The 13,686-nt window shown below is 38.0% G+C and overlaps 1 long non-coding RNA gene across 1 annotated transcript in view; it reads right to left on the bottom strand.

The window, feature by feature from the left end:
* Positions 1 to 13,445, bottom strand: part of LOC106901117 — a 20,107-nt gene extending 6,662 nt beyond the window's left edge. Inside the window, exons 1-2 of the long non-coding RNA XR_001414246.1 lie at positions 13,289 to 13,445; positions 4,356 to 4,467 (exon numbers count right to left, since the gene is read on the bottom strand). This is a non-coding gene — a long non-coding RNA (uncharacterized LOC106901117). The remainder of the gene's footprint in view (positions 1 to 4,355; positions 4,468 to 13,288) is intronic.
* Positions 13,446 to 13,686: the final 241 nt, after the last annotated feature.

The following is a 13,686-nucleotide window of genomic DNA, read 5'->3' as shown; positions in this document are numbered from 1 at the left end:
AGGACAGCAAAAATAAGAGTTTTTAAAGAAAAATGTCTTTTGAAACACAACAGGTAACATTTGGCTTTGGAAAACTGAAATTTTTAATTTTTTTTTTTTTTTTTTTTTTTTTTTTTTTTTTGAGTGTGAAAGAATGAAGTGTCTGGAAATGAAAAGGGCAATGCTTTGTTTATTATTTCTATTATTTCTCCTTATTATTTGTATTATGAAACTTGAATACCAGTAATCAGACGTATCACTGACTGCTTGATCTATTCTTTTCCCCTTCATTATCTTGCATAATTAGCTGTTGCTGGAGTGCTGGTTTTGGTAGTCATTTAGTCTCATCAAGTATGGACACTCATATCCATGGCCAGCATAGTAACTTCCAACTCTTCTTTCCAATGTACGAGCATTCAAGGAACAAATGTCCCTTCCCAATACATGTTTCTAGGGTAGTAAAATAAAGCGATAGAGAAAGTGCTAATTAATTGCTAATTAAGTCACAGGAAGGATCTCTAGAGGTCATTTGGTCTAGGCCCTCACTCACAGAAGGGCTTTGTCATTATACTGTATTGCCCGGGGCCTTGTGCTTGCAACTTAAAACTATTGTACCACTGCTGGATTTTCCACTTCACTTTTTTTCCCCATTAGATTGAAAAGACATGTAGATCAAGTCTCTGGAAATTTATTTTGGGGATATGTTAAGACCACTGGGATCATCTTGCACTTGTAGAGGATATAAAGGAACTTCCACATTCCCTTCCTCTCACAGTTTGGTCAACAGCTTTCTGACACTCACTATCCCCTTCACAGCTGTCGACATGTGGGACAGGAGTGGGTATAGACACAGAACAAAGAAACTCAGTTTAAAAATTGTGATACATTTGTCTTCAAATTCCTCTTCTGTTTTGCCATATGGGCAGCTTTAAGTGGAAATGTAGTCTTTTTAAGCCTTCCTTGAGATAGATTTACCTGGAATTTATTCCATCTTTCTATGGATGGCATTTTCATTTGCGTTTTTTCACCAACACTAACTTTTCTGCCAAACTCCTCTGTGTTCATATCAGCTGATCCCATTCAAGATTGGCAAGGATCTGATTCACTGTTTTTTGTGATTTAAGTCACCTGTGTTTTATCTCTATCTTTCTGTTAGACTGGAGTCAGTAGGAATACATGGAGCGTGTGTCTTAAGACAACCATCAGAAACATACACCCCCAGAGTGACATTTGTGTTCTGATTTTTCTTTTACTTTCTTAAGTTGCTATAGAATCAGGTTCAGAGATCTCCAAAATCCACTCAGGTTGTGCAAGTGGTGAGGCAGACTGGACATAAAATTGATGCAGTTTAGCACTTTCCAACTTCAAAGCACTTGACAAATTCTGAAGTCTGGTTTTTGGCACATAAAACATCAGGAATGCTGGGAAAGAGTTGTACCACTTGAGTGGCAGCAGATGGTGATGTTAAGTCTGAAGCTCATACTGAGCTAGCAGTGAGCCTGGTGCCAGAAACACAGGGAAAGCAATACAGATCCAGCAGAGACAGTTCTGTTACCAGCTCAGCAGATGAGTCATTGTGTGACCGAGAGAGTGACCCATGGGATGATTCCAATTACTCTTGTCCCAGTTCTTCTAAAACAAACAAACAAAAACCTTAGGAATGAACATAATTTATAGTAATCCATCAAAGCCAATTGAGTTATTTGCATGCTAAATTTTTAACCATCAGCATGTACATTTTCTGGATCAAAAATATGTGCTTTCGTTTTTGGAAGTCGCAGCTAATTGTGATGTGGTGGGGTTTTTTTAGAGCATGACTCTCTAAGGAGACCATGATCTAAACAGTTGAGTCCCAATCTCCATATTTTCCTCATATTTGTGAGGACATTTCTGTTTAGCCTTTGATTGCTTCAACTTTGCAACCGTATATGTAATCGCAGACCTAGACTTGTTAGCTTCCTTTAAGAATACTGAACAAAGCATTAACCTTAGAGTTTAAACCATTAGTTTTAAGGCATGCAAAAGATTTTTCACTAAAATCAGTGAGGCTTTCCTTGGGACAGTTGAAAGGGAGGGTTTTATCCCATGCAAGGAGCTGCCTGCCAGAAATTTTAACATTGCTAATTTATAGATGCTTCTACTGTTCTACAATGGTTTTACTAGCAGTTAAGTGAATGTGTCAAGTGTTTGTCTTTTTTCTAAGAGGAAATTTTGATTTCAGGTTCTGATTTTGGGTTCATAGAAATACTCAGGTGATGTCTCTGTGAAGCAAAGATTAAAGAATTCTCATAATCCAGTATTAAGAAGATGTAGCTTTTAGGATAATTTTGAAATCCACAGAAATGTAACCTCTAGAAAACATATTGTAGGTAAGTATGGAAACACCCATGGACTCCGTGCTTTTCTATTCTCAAGCAAGATCACATGACAGGTGTACACCACAAAAAGATACCAATGAAATAAAACCACACTGAAGGATGTAGATTGGTCTATGGCATCTTCTAGGCCCATCCTTCGGAAATGCCTGTAGGCATTTCCAAAGATAGCACAAGGGAAGAAGACAGGACAGTTTCAAGGAAGAAATACATTTTTCTAGGGGAGTTTACTCAAGGAGAGGGAGTGGAAAAAGGTGTTAGTAACTTGACCATGTTAGTAGCTCAGAGCATCCAGAATAACAAAAGGTGCTTCAAAACACCTGAGGTTCAAACTAGAAATGAAGGATAAAGCATTATCTATTTTCCAGTATGACTCAGAACTGCTTTGGTTTTAAAGGTCAGAGTCCACCAACACTCATGCATATAGCCTTTCTGTTCACTTCACTGGAGGCTGTAAGCTAGTAATGTAACTGGAGAGAAAATCTGGCAATAAAAATCCAATTTACTGCCCAAGAATGTATGCCATTTAGATTCCTCTTAACATATTAGACACCCAAGCAGTGAAATGACAATGTAGCCACACTACAAAGTGTGCCACTGCACACTGCAGTGTAAGCCACTGCAAAGTGAGTTGATAAGAAGGAGATTTTCAAGTGTTGAACAAAAGTGCGCAGGCATGTGAACCCAGCCTGCATATGCAGAGCACCAGTTCTTGATCTTGCAGCCCAGCATCTCATCACTCATATTTGTATATGTGCATATTCAAATCAACCTCTATCACCATGAGTCAGGCATACATACACTTAATGGACACTGTTGCAATTCTATTATAGATATTTCAGCTTTCATGATGTAGGTGGTAGCAAAACAGTCTCCCTTTGTTGCAGGCATTGGAAGGAAAATATAAAATATGTACAGGTAAGCTCCTCGACTTGAGTGCTGCATTATGCTTTCCTGAAAAAAGTAAGACATCTGTAACTATTATCAATGGTATACATACAGAAAGGTGTTTCAGAATGACTTTTTTCTGGATAGTATCTTGATTTTTGCACTGTGAAAAAAAGGAGTACTGCAGAAATTCCAATTAAATGCACTGTACATCTGCTGAGCAACAATGTGTCCAGAAGCTATTGAATCAGGAAAAAAAAAATCCCAGAAGAATAAACAAAAAATCTTACCAGCTGATTTTTAAATTTTCCCTTGCTTCAAACTATTGCTTGACTAGCACCCCAGACAATATTATAATGACTTCCATCTGAAACTGCTTCAGACTTTTGAATATTAGATGCATTCACACTAAATAGTGTGTGTAACATACATGAGAGGTTAAAGATTGTGATAATTTGTCATATGGATACTACTACCATTGTGGATTGAAACTGAAGGATACATTTGCACAAATTTCCTTTTATGGTGAAACCTCTGAATTCTAGCAAGTACTGCATGTAATTTCTGGGTCCCTCCTTAGTGAACATGAGCCATAGTACCTATTTCCAATGCTTTTTTAATATTGTCACAAGTGCTAAAGCACAATAGTTGTGGAAAGCAAACCAACTAACAAATGGAGGCATAGACTACTTACAGTCAAGATTCAATCCTCAAGAAATCTAAGCTTTTAAATACATAAGCACCCAACCAGAAATCTGCTTCTACAGGGATGATGTAAGCTGTAAAAACATTAGCATGCTCCTCTTGTAACAACCTTTCATCTTGTCAGTGACTACAAAGATGAGCGATTTTGCTCTTACTTCTGCAGAAGTTTTGTAAGCATTGACCTCTTTAAGGCACATATTGTTTAAAGGACAATAATATATTGCATAAAAATATAACAAAACAAATGTCTTCATCTCAATAATGTAAGCTAAATCAACACTGCTATTTGCAAAGAAAACTGGAATTGACTGAACAGTTGGAATGTCATGATGTTAGTACTGCAAAGCTTTTCTTTAGCAGAACCACAGACATCAGTTAAAGACAGTAAAATAAAAGGAAGATTGTTACCAAAAAGGTCTATAAAAAGTCAGTCAATATGAACTTCATCATTTTGGCAGGTGAGTGGAAGGGAGAGAAGCTCAGGCACAAGCATACTGAACATATTTGAAGGAATGTTCACCTGAAAAAGAAGAAACAGAAAAATACTCTGTCTACTTTCTTGAAAAAAATATACTGGATGTTTAAAATCACCTTGTATGTTCTGCAATACTATAAAATGATAACTTAACATGTTTTTTCTTTCCTTCTTTTTTTCCTGAAGATCATATTTAAAATTACTGCCTTCTATTCCTACAGCTCTGTGTCCTATCCATATTTGTTGTTTACTTTTTCTTCCAATGCCTTTGAATCTCCCCTATGTGATCTCTCACAGATAATGCCTAGTTCTTGAAATGCTGCTTTTGTGATTTTCTGAAGTGAATTTCATCAGGATGTTTAGTCTGAAAAAGCTAATTATCCTAACCATTATTTCCTTCCTAATTCTGGCCTGCACGTGGATAACTGTTGTTTTAGAGATTTGGAATAAAATATTTGTATTTAAAACTGCATATGGTTCATAGTTTGACTCTCTGGCAAGCACCGATTTATCTTCTAACAGCTTCCCAATGCTTATTAGTTTACTTGTTTATATAAAAGTTTATATAAGTCATCACTGTTGGTCATGTGCTCTGATACAGGACTCTGATTAAATAATACTACCCTCTATTTTTCTTATTGCCTTCCTTAAATTGATGGTCACAGCTAAGCCTTATTATAATGGTTTACAGAAGTAGTTGATTATGAAGACTGAAAAAAGTAGCATTAAATACTTCAAAAATAGTTCTTTTACGGTTGGATCTAAATGGGCACTAACTCTATAGTTATCAGAGAGATAGCTAGACAGGATTAGTTCTGTAATCGTGCCCATAACTGTCTTTATTTACTCTCCCTCATGGTAATAGGATTTTACAATAACATAGGAAAAGTTTGTGAGCTCTCTTACAGCAAAAATGTATGCTTTGTTGATTACCAGAAATCCTGTGCTCCCCTGAGGGACTTTGCTGGTTTCCAGCAAATACAATTCCTTTGTTACTCTGCCTTTGTTTCCATGTTTGATGGTTTAAAACTGGTGCTGTCAGATTGCTTTGGTCTCAGTGCTGTTCCAAAACGTGTAGATGAGCAGAGCTTTTCTCGTCCCTACTTGTCCACTCCCTGTACATGCTGGCGTGAAGTTACCTCAGGTGGTCATGAGAAATATGGAGTGTCCATAATCGGGTATTAAGAGCTTACCTTTGACAAAAAAACTGGAAGCCTTATTGAAGTTAAATTGGATAATAATATAAAGTCTTCAATCAAGATGAACACATTTTGCACATATATTAAAAAGCAGTATATGCCTTAGACATATGTACATACAATACTCACCTCAGTATTTTCAAATGTTTCCTGAAAATCATGTGCTTAGAGTTTGAAAAAACAAAAGTGTAAGTCAGATTATGATAGCAATGAAAATATTAAAAAGCTATTCATAAAAGAAAGATTGCCCTCTGAAAATAGAGAATATTCTTGTTACATGTTATTGCCAAGTCTAAAATTCACAACTTGGAATTGAATTTACACTCAGGTAGATAGGAATTCCCTGGTAAAATATTAATCCTCAGTGAATAGTGTGCTACCAACAGAATAGAAATCTGGGGGAAAGAAACCCAGTAAAAACTGGCATAATAGCCATATGTAGGTCAGGAACTGGAAATGCTGAGACTGTTCATTACATTTGGTCTGTTCTAATAATCCCTGTGTTCTCAGACATTAAACTCAGACCTTTTCCCACAATAATGAATTTGACTTAAAATAGAATAATGTCTATGTGGGAGAAGGCTTCTAAATATAGAACTAATAATATTTCAACACATTTATTTATCAGAAATGTTATTTGTGACGTTTGGGAGTGCTAGTTGTTAAAAATATTCATCAATTAAAGAAGTCTCTTCTTCTGCAAACCATCTGCTGTTCTTTTTCAGTCTGCCAATGAAGTCATGGTACAGAAACAGTGATATGACAGGTATTTCTTTGCCAAGAGATGACGCTTAGATATTATGGCATCACTGAATTCAGTCAGTAAGAAAGATGTTTATTCCTCTTAAGGAACCTGAAGTCCATGGGACCTGATGAAATCCATCCACGGGTCCTGAGGGAGCTGGCAGATGAAGTTGCTAAGCTGCTTTCCATCATATTTGAGAAATCGTGGCAGTCTGGCAAAGTTCCTGCAGACTGGAAAATGGGGAACATAACCCCAATATTCAAAAAAGGAAAAAAAGAAGACCCAGGGAACTATAGGCCACTCAGTCTCACCTCTGTGCCTGGAAAGATTATGGAGCAGATCCTCCTGGAATCTCTGCTAAGGCACATGGAAAATAAGGAGGTGATTGGAGACAGCCAACATGGCTTCACCAAGGGCAAATTGTGCCTGAAAAATTTGGTAGCCTTTTATGATACTGCCACATGCTTGGTGGACAAGGGCAGAGCAACAGATGTGGTCTACCTGGACTTATGCAAAGCGTTTGACACTGGCCCACATGACATACTGGTCTCAAAATTAGAAACTAATGGATTTGATGGATGGGCCACTCGGTGGATAAGGAGCTGGCTGGATGGCAGCACCCAAAGGGTTGTGATCAATGGCTCAATGTCCAAATGGTGGCCAGTGACGAGTGGTGTTCCTCAGGGGTCCATAATGGGACTAGTGCAGTTCAACATCTTTGTTGGAGACATGGGCAGTGGGATAGAGTGCACCCTCAGCAAGTTTGCCGATGACACCAAACTTGGTGGTGCGGTCGACACACTGGAGGGAAGGGATGCCATCCAGAGGGACCTGGACAGGCTGAAGAGGTGGGGTCATGCAAATCGCATGAAGTTTAACCAAGCCAAGTGCAGGGTCCTGCACCTGGGACGTGGCAACTCCAGGAACAAATACAGGTTGGGCGGAGAATGGCTAGAAAGCAGCCCTGAGGAGAAGGACTTGGGGGTGGTGGATGAGAAGCTTAAAATGAGCCGGCAATGTGCACTGGCAGCCCAGAGAGCCAACTGTATCCTGGGCTGCATCAAGAGAAGCCAGCAGGTCGCAGGAGGTGATTCTGCCCCTCTACTCTGCGCTCATGAGATCCCACCTGGAGTACTGTGTCCAGCTTTGAAGTCCTCAACAAAAGAAGGACATGGATCTGTTGGAACGGGTCCAGCGGAGGGCCACAAAGATGATCAGAGGGATGGAGCACCTTTCCTATGAGGACAGACTTGGGGTTGTTCAGCCTGGAGAAGAGAAGGCTCCAGGGAGATCTTATAGCGGCCTTTCAATATCTGAAGGGAGCCTACAGGAGAGCCGGAGAGGGACTCTTTGTCAGGAAGTGTAGGGAAAGGACAAAGAGTAATGGTTTTAAATTGAAAGAGGGGAGATTTAGATTAGATACTAGAAAGAAATTACTTACTGAGAGGGTGGTGATGCACTGGAACAGGTTGCCCAGGGAGGTCGTGGATGGCCCAGCCCTGGAAGTGTTCAAGGCCAGGCTGGATGGGGCTTTGAGCAACCTGCTCTAGTGGGAAGTGTCCCTGCCCGTGGCAGGGGGCTTGGAAGTCGATGATCTCTAAGGTCCCTTCCAACCCAAACCATTCTATGATTCTATGATGATTCTATGATTCTATTACTTGGGTGTTTTCCCACATTTTCCTACTTATTTCTTTAAAAGCAAGCAGAACATCAAACTTTTCCACTGGCACCCATACATGTTTTGTATCATATGTACATAGAAGTCCCCTTAAAATTGTGACCACTTAAACGCAACTCTGAAAGGAAAAGTATTATGTGCTAGAATATGATCTGCAAAGAATTTTTATATCTGCATCACGTTCAAATGTGGGTTTACACTATCTGTTAAATTCATTTGCTATTAATGCAAGCTGTCGAGCATTAGTGTCACAGGGATACTTTGTAAACAAGAAAGTTAAGAGGTGGTGTCAAAATCTCATTTTTTGTGTGTGTGTAAATTTTGGGTAGATCCATTGGCTTTAACCCCATTTCAGCAGTAAAACAGTAACAGCATTTGGCTCACAAGCTCCCCTCTGTTGCCTGTGCCAGTGGTGTTGGGCCTCAGAAGACAAAGAACAATGATGAAAGCTGTTGCCTTTAGAAGTCCAGGTAAGGCAGCCTGCATGGACGAACTGCCATTCCCAGGTAGCTTTTAACACTCAAAATATATTTGGTGAGCAGGAGCAGCAGAAGCCAGCTTGCAAACCATGAGGAGAGATGTTTGTTGAGCAGGTCTTATTGCTCCTTTCCGTATACTTTGTAAGGACTATGTCCCTTGAGATTTTTCAAGAGAATCTTTTGTTTATTTTAAAGAGTTTACTGTGAGATCTGTTACATACGCTTTTTCATCTGACAGCATGTAGATTAATTTCAATGATGTATCTGAGACTTGTTTTCTTCAGCTTCATGATTATGACATACACCATATGAAATTATGAAATTGCCATCTCTTCGTGTTCTTAGGTTATTTCTGTTGATGGTAAGAAACAGGCAGCAAAGTCAAGAACAGCTGCAAGGAAAAGTTAAAGGATTGAAAGATTTATTATCTTAGCTCCTTAAATTAAAAAGCAGGGACATTTATATCTCAGTGCTTCTTTTTTGCTTGTTTTGCTTTTAATTGTGGAGGTTTTTTCCACCTAAGTAAGTGCTTTTGTGATTGACTTAAGAAGTATCTTCTTTCCTGAGCAGGCTAGCTGTTTTTTACTGCTGAGTAATTCACATAAAAAGTTAATTAAGCCTTTGACCTGATGTTCCAGTTGCTTCTTGGCACAGGAGGAGTCTAGGCCACTTAGTTTCCTAGGAAACCAACAAGAAAGTCCCTGTTACTGTTCCAAAGAATTTAAATTTCCTTGATTTTGTACTGCAAAATATTGTGCTATGGTAGCCATATTATCTTACGATGCTTATGTCTTTCACACAAGCGGGAAGAGAAAATTGTCTTTGGCTCTTTCTCTTGGGAGGTTATAGTTAGTCCTCAGAGAAAAGATAGGCCTTTATGTTTCTAAGCTTTATTTAACAGCCAAAGAAATGCTGTGTGATTTTCTTGGTTGGATGGGTCATGCAAGTTACTATACTTTTCTTTAATCTGCCTTTACCCATTGGAAGAGATTATAAGAAAATCATAGAATGGTTTGGGTTGGAAGGGACCTTAGAGATCATCGACTTCCAAGCCCCCTGCCACGGGCAGGGACACTTCCCACTAGAGCAGGTTGCTCAAAGCCCCATCCAGCCTGGCCTTGAACACTTCCAGGGCTGGGCCATCCACGACCTCCCTGGACAACCTGTTCCAGTGCATCACCACCCTCTCAGTAAGTAATTTCTTTCTAGTATCTAATCTAAATCTCCCCTCTTTCAATTTAAAACCATTACTCTTTGTCCTTTCCCTACACTTCCTGACAAAGAGTCCCTCTCCGGCTCTCCTGTAGGCTCCCTTCAGATATTGAAAGGCCGCTATAAGATCTCCCTGGAGCCTTCTCTTCTCCAGGCTGAACAACCCCAGCTCTCTCAGCATACCAGAAAACTGGCATCTTGCTGAATGAGCCAATGACATCGTTGAGTCAGTAGACATTATTATGACTCCATATTCAAATCACTCAAACAGTTTACTTTTTTAAACCCTTGCCAAGTAGTCTTTTCTGAGGCTGAATTATTCTGTGCTGCATTTCTGTGAAACTCTGAGAAGGTTATGTGAAGTATCTCATGCTTTAGGTGAATGCTGAAGAAGGTCAGCAAATTTATAACAAAAGTAGATCACAGTGTATTTTCTGTGAACTTGCTGGATCAAAACCTCAGCCGTGGCAAACAGTACCATTGAATTCTGTAGATACTTTCAGTTTACACTAGCTGAATTTAGCATTATAGTGTCAAAATAACAGAAGGAAGTTTTTCTGAGTATCAGATCAATGGGATCATTTATACTTTTTATCTGATGAGAGTAAAATTAGAGAATTTAAAATAAATTCTATTCTGTATTTCTTTTTAATGTCAGTCAACTGGTTAGAGATCATGGCTCATCACAAAAATAAAACGTGGATTCAAAGATCTCATGTCTTTAAGACAGTCATCTAGCTCAATTTTTTTGGTGAAATCTGTCTTCAAATGGTCATACCATGTAGCTTTAAACAGCTACTATTCATCAGTTGAATCTTGTTGTACAGCTGCATGTCCCTTAATTAGGTTTATATCAACTATATGTGGACATAGTCATAGGGAAAAGCTGTACTACATGGAGAAGTAAAGCAATTGCCACTAAAATGCATTTTAATACCACTGCATTTTAATAAGTTTCCAATTACAGCAACAAATCAGAAGAATTGACATCAGTGAACACTGCTCATGTGGACTTTGATCTCTTCCAGTAGATCACATTTCTTTGATTAAAGGACATAAGAGAAGGCTTTAAGCCTGGTTCTGATGAAATAATTAGCCAAAGCTTTATTAACTCAAATGGGCCAGAATTTCATGTGTTAATGTCAGAAAGAAAAGAACTAGTCCTATTAAAGATTTATACATTTTCTTTACAGTTCTAAGAGCATATATTTCCTATTACAGTTCTAAGCAATCGTGATCAGAAAAGTATGCAGTTAAAGTTTTTGTTGTGAGGAAGAACTATCACTATTTGCTGTGTGTAACCCTAGTTATAATAGTCTAAGTCTTCGATTTAACAGATTATAAAATATGTATAAAGTCGTTTTACTTGTACAAGGTCTTTGATCCTTTATAGACAGATATATAACAAGGAAGACCTCTTCCTACACAGACTAGAAAAAGGAGCTGCTCAATAATCTCTTCCACAATTAATGACTGCAATGAAGTAGACTGCACATCTGAGTGGAGTCTGCCTCAGTTTCTTGATATTGCAGCAGTGCTTGGAAGAGGGATAATAGGAAGGGAATATTTATGCTGCTAATTTTCATGAAAGGTGATTTATCTTGTATGTAACTGTACTCATGGTCTTAGGCAACTGGCACATGTTTTTATACATAAGTGAACAGGACATAATGAATAGGACAAGTGCTGGCATCTGAATTTATGGCTTGTGTTCTCAGACATTTTCTTTCCTCTGTGAAAGTATCTCCATGTTCCCTGCACTGCTGTAAACTGTGTTGGCTCCTAAAATAACTTTAAAATAAGCAGGATTATTGTAGTTTTCATCTACTGCTATAAATATATCATTCTGGGAACTATATTCAAGTGATTTACCACCACCATGAAATCTAGGATATTATGAAATCTCTGCTCACTTTTCCTTGTATGGTTCAAAATACTCTCAGCATATTCTGTTTAATGACAGTAAAATTTGAGGAGAAAATAGACTTCACAAGTTCATGTATTCTTTAGCCAGTGGTCTACATTACATTTTCTTTGCTAATTGCATGTAAAATCTGCACATGTTCTGATTTTTAACCCTGTAATACTTGTAGTGTTACTATGTATTTTTTCTGCTCTACCCTCAGCACTCAATCGTTGTTTTAGATTCTGAATCTTCATATTCCCAGATTTGCATTTTATGTTTTACATGGAGATAAGTGAGAGTGGGATGTTTTGTCTTAATGCTGAGCCCTGCAGCCTAGAACAGTTACTCAAGATTTGTCTGTCTCTACTGTTGTCTAATCTCAAGTTGAAGCTGGAATGTGAAGTAGGATTTAAAAGCTTCATCTCCTTCTATCCTCCAAACACACAATCTTCAATGAAGTTATTTTTTTAAAAAACAGATCTTCATCTGTTGTTAAAGCATCATTATCTGTTTATGCCAGCAATATATGTAGAAAGAAGAGTAAAGGGCTATTCCTCAAAATTATCTTAAAGATTTGTAAAAGTGTTTCAGGAGCTGATCCTTAAAACACGTTATGTACGATGAGCATTTAGGAAAACCTTCCCAAACCTCTATTTCTTCAAAAATGCAAGTATTGAGTAAGCGTTGATTTCATTTTTGTAAAGAAGGTTATCATTATGGAACAGTGTTGAAAAAGAATGCTGCAGCTATCTATTATATTTTGTAAAAAATCTATAGCAATAGTTGGCAACATATTCTCTAACAAAAGGCTTAGCTTTTTAGACACTTGTAATTTTATTATTAACTTAAATAAACCAGATATTTAGAGGGTTGAGGTTTTTTTCTTTCGTTCCATTTATTTTTCTCTTCCAATTGCAATAACAGCTTCCAAGTTCTGGGTTGCCAGGATAATAGAATGTGAATTTTGGCAAGAAATTAAACAATAGTAAATATAGTTTGGACTCAGTACGAGTGATGTTGTTTAATGTCAACAGTGACTAAAACTGCCTTCCAAGTGACTGAGGCTTTGTAGGTCTGTTCTCCTTAAATTAATTTCTGCTTCTCGAAGGCCATTAATTTAAATTGCATGTAATATAACTAGTGACTCCTCCTTCTAGCTCACATCACTATTTCCAGAGCAACCTGATGATGCAAATTATTGAGGGATTCATATTTCAGGGCTATTTTTTATTCATTTCTTTTCATTATGCCTGGCCTACCTCTCTTAAAACAAAGGAATCTTAAAAGTTTTAATGCTGCTAAATCTAAAAAAAGAGACTACTAGTTTAATTTTAGTCTCTGTGAGTAGTCTTGGTTTTGAACACCTCATTCTGCAGAGCTAGTGACTGAGTGCATTTCAGCTTCCATATAAGCTGAAGTCAGTGAAATTAGATACCAAGCAATTGAAAAGTCAGTTAAATACAGTAAGTGCAGTATATGCAAATACATTACGTATTGCTGTCTGATTTCCCTATTCCCTTGTTTATATAAAGATTGTGAGAGATAGGAAAAGGAGGGAAAGTCGGAGCTCAGAAACAGTAAAGAAGAAAAGAAATAGTGCAGAGGTTGTCTGCTCTTACTGAGATTCAGAAAGTTAAGACTTCATACCCTTTTAGGAAATGCAGTTCCAGAGGTGAAGGCTTGCAAAACTCTTAGATCTGCTTTGAGTCCTCCTGTGTTCTCAGGAGGCTTGTACAGAAACACAGCCCCAGTGTTTCGCATTTATTTAGTTAAGCCTCCCTTATTGTCAGAGATGAACTTGAGATGAAATCCTGGCCTGAGTGAAATCAGTGAAATAATTGCTGGCAACTGCATGGAACAGAGTGTCACAGTATGTGCAGCACACTCCCTCTGTTCCTTTTCTTTTATCTTCAGCATTATCAAATGTAAATATTTCCCTCTCATTAAAGAGTGCAACTTCCTGGTACAAGTTGTATAATCGCATTTGCGCAAAACCAATCTATAATCAAATGTAATACACAGGTTCAAAGACAGAGGTCTCGAAG

Source organism: Calidris pugnax, unplaced genomic scaffold (assembly GCF_001431845.1).
Source record: "Calidris pugnax isolate Ruff unplaced genomic scaffold, ASM143184v1 scaffold44, whole genome shotgun sequence".
NCBI classification, from domain to species: domain Eukaryota; kingdom Metazoa; phylum Chordata; class Aves; order Charadriiformes; family Scolopacidae; genus Calidris; species Calidris pugnax.
This window is presented reverse-complemented; position numbering and strand designations above follow the sequence as displayed.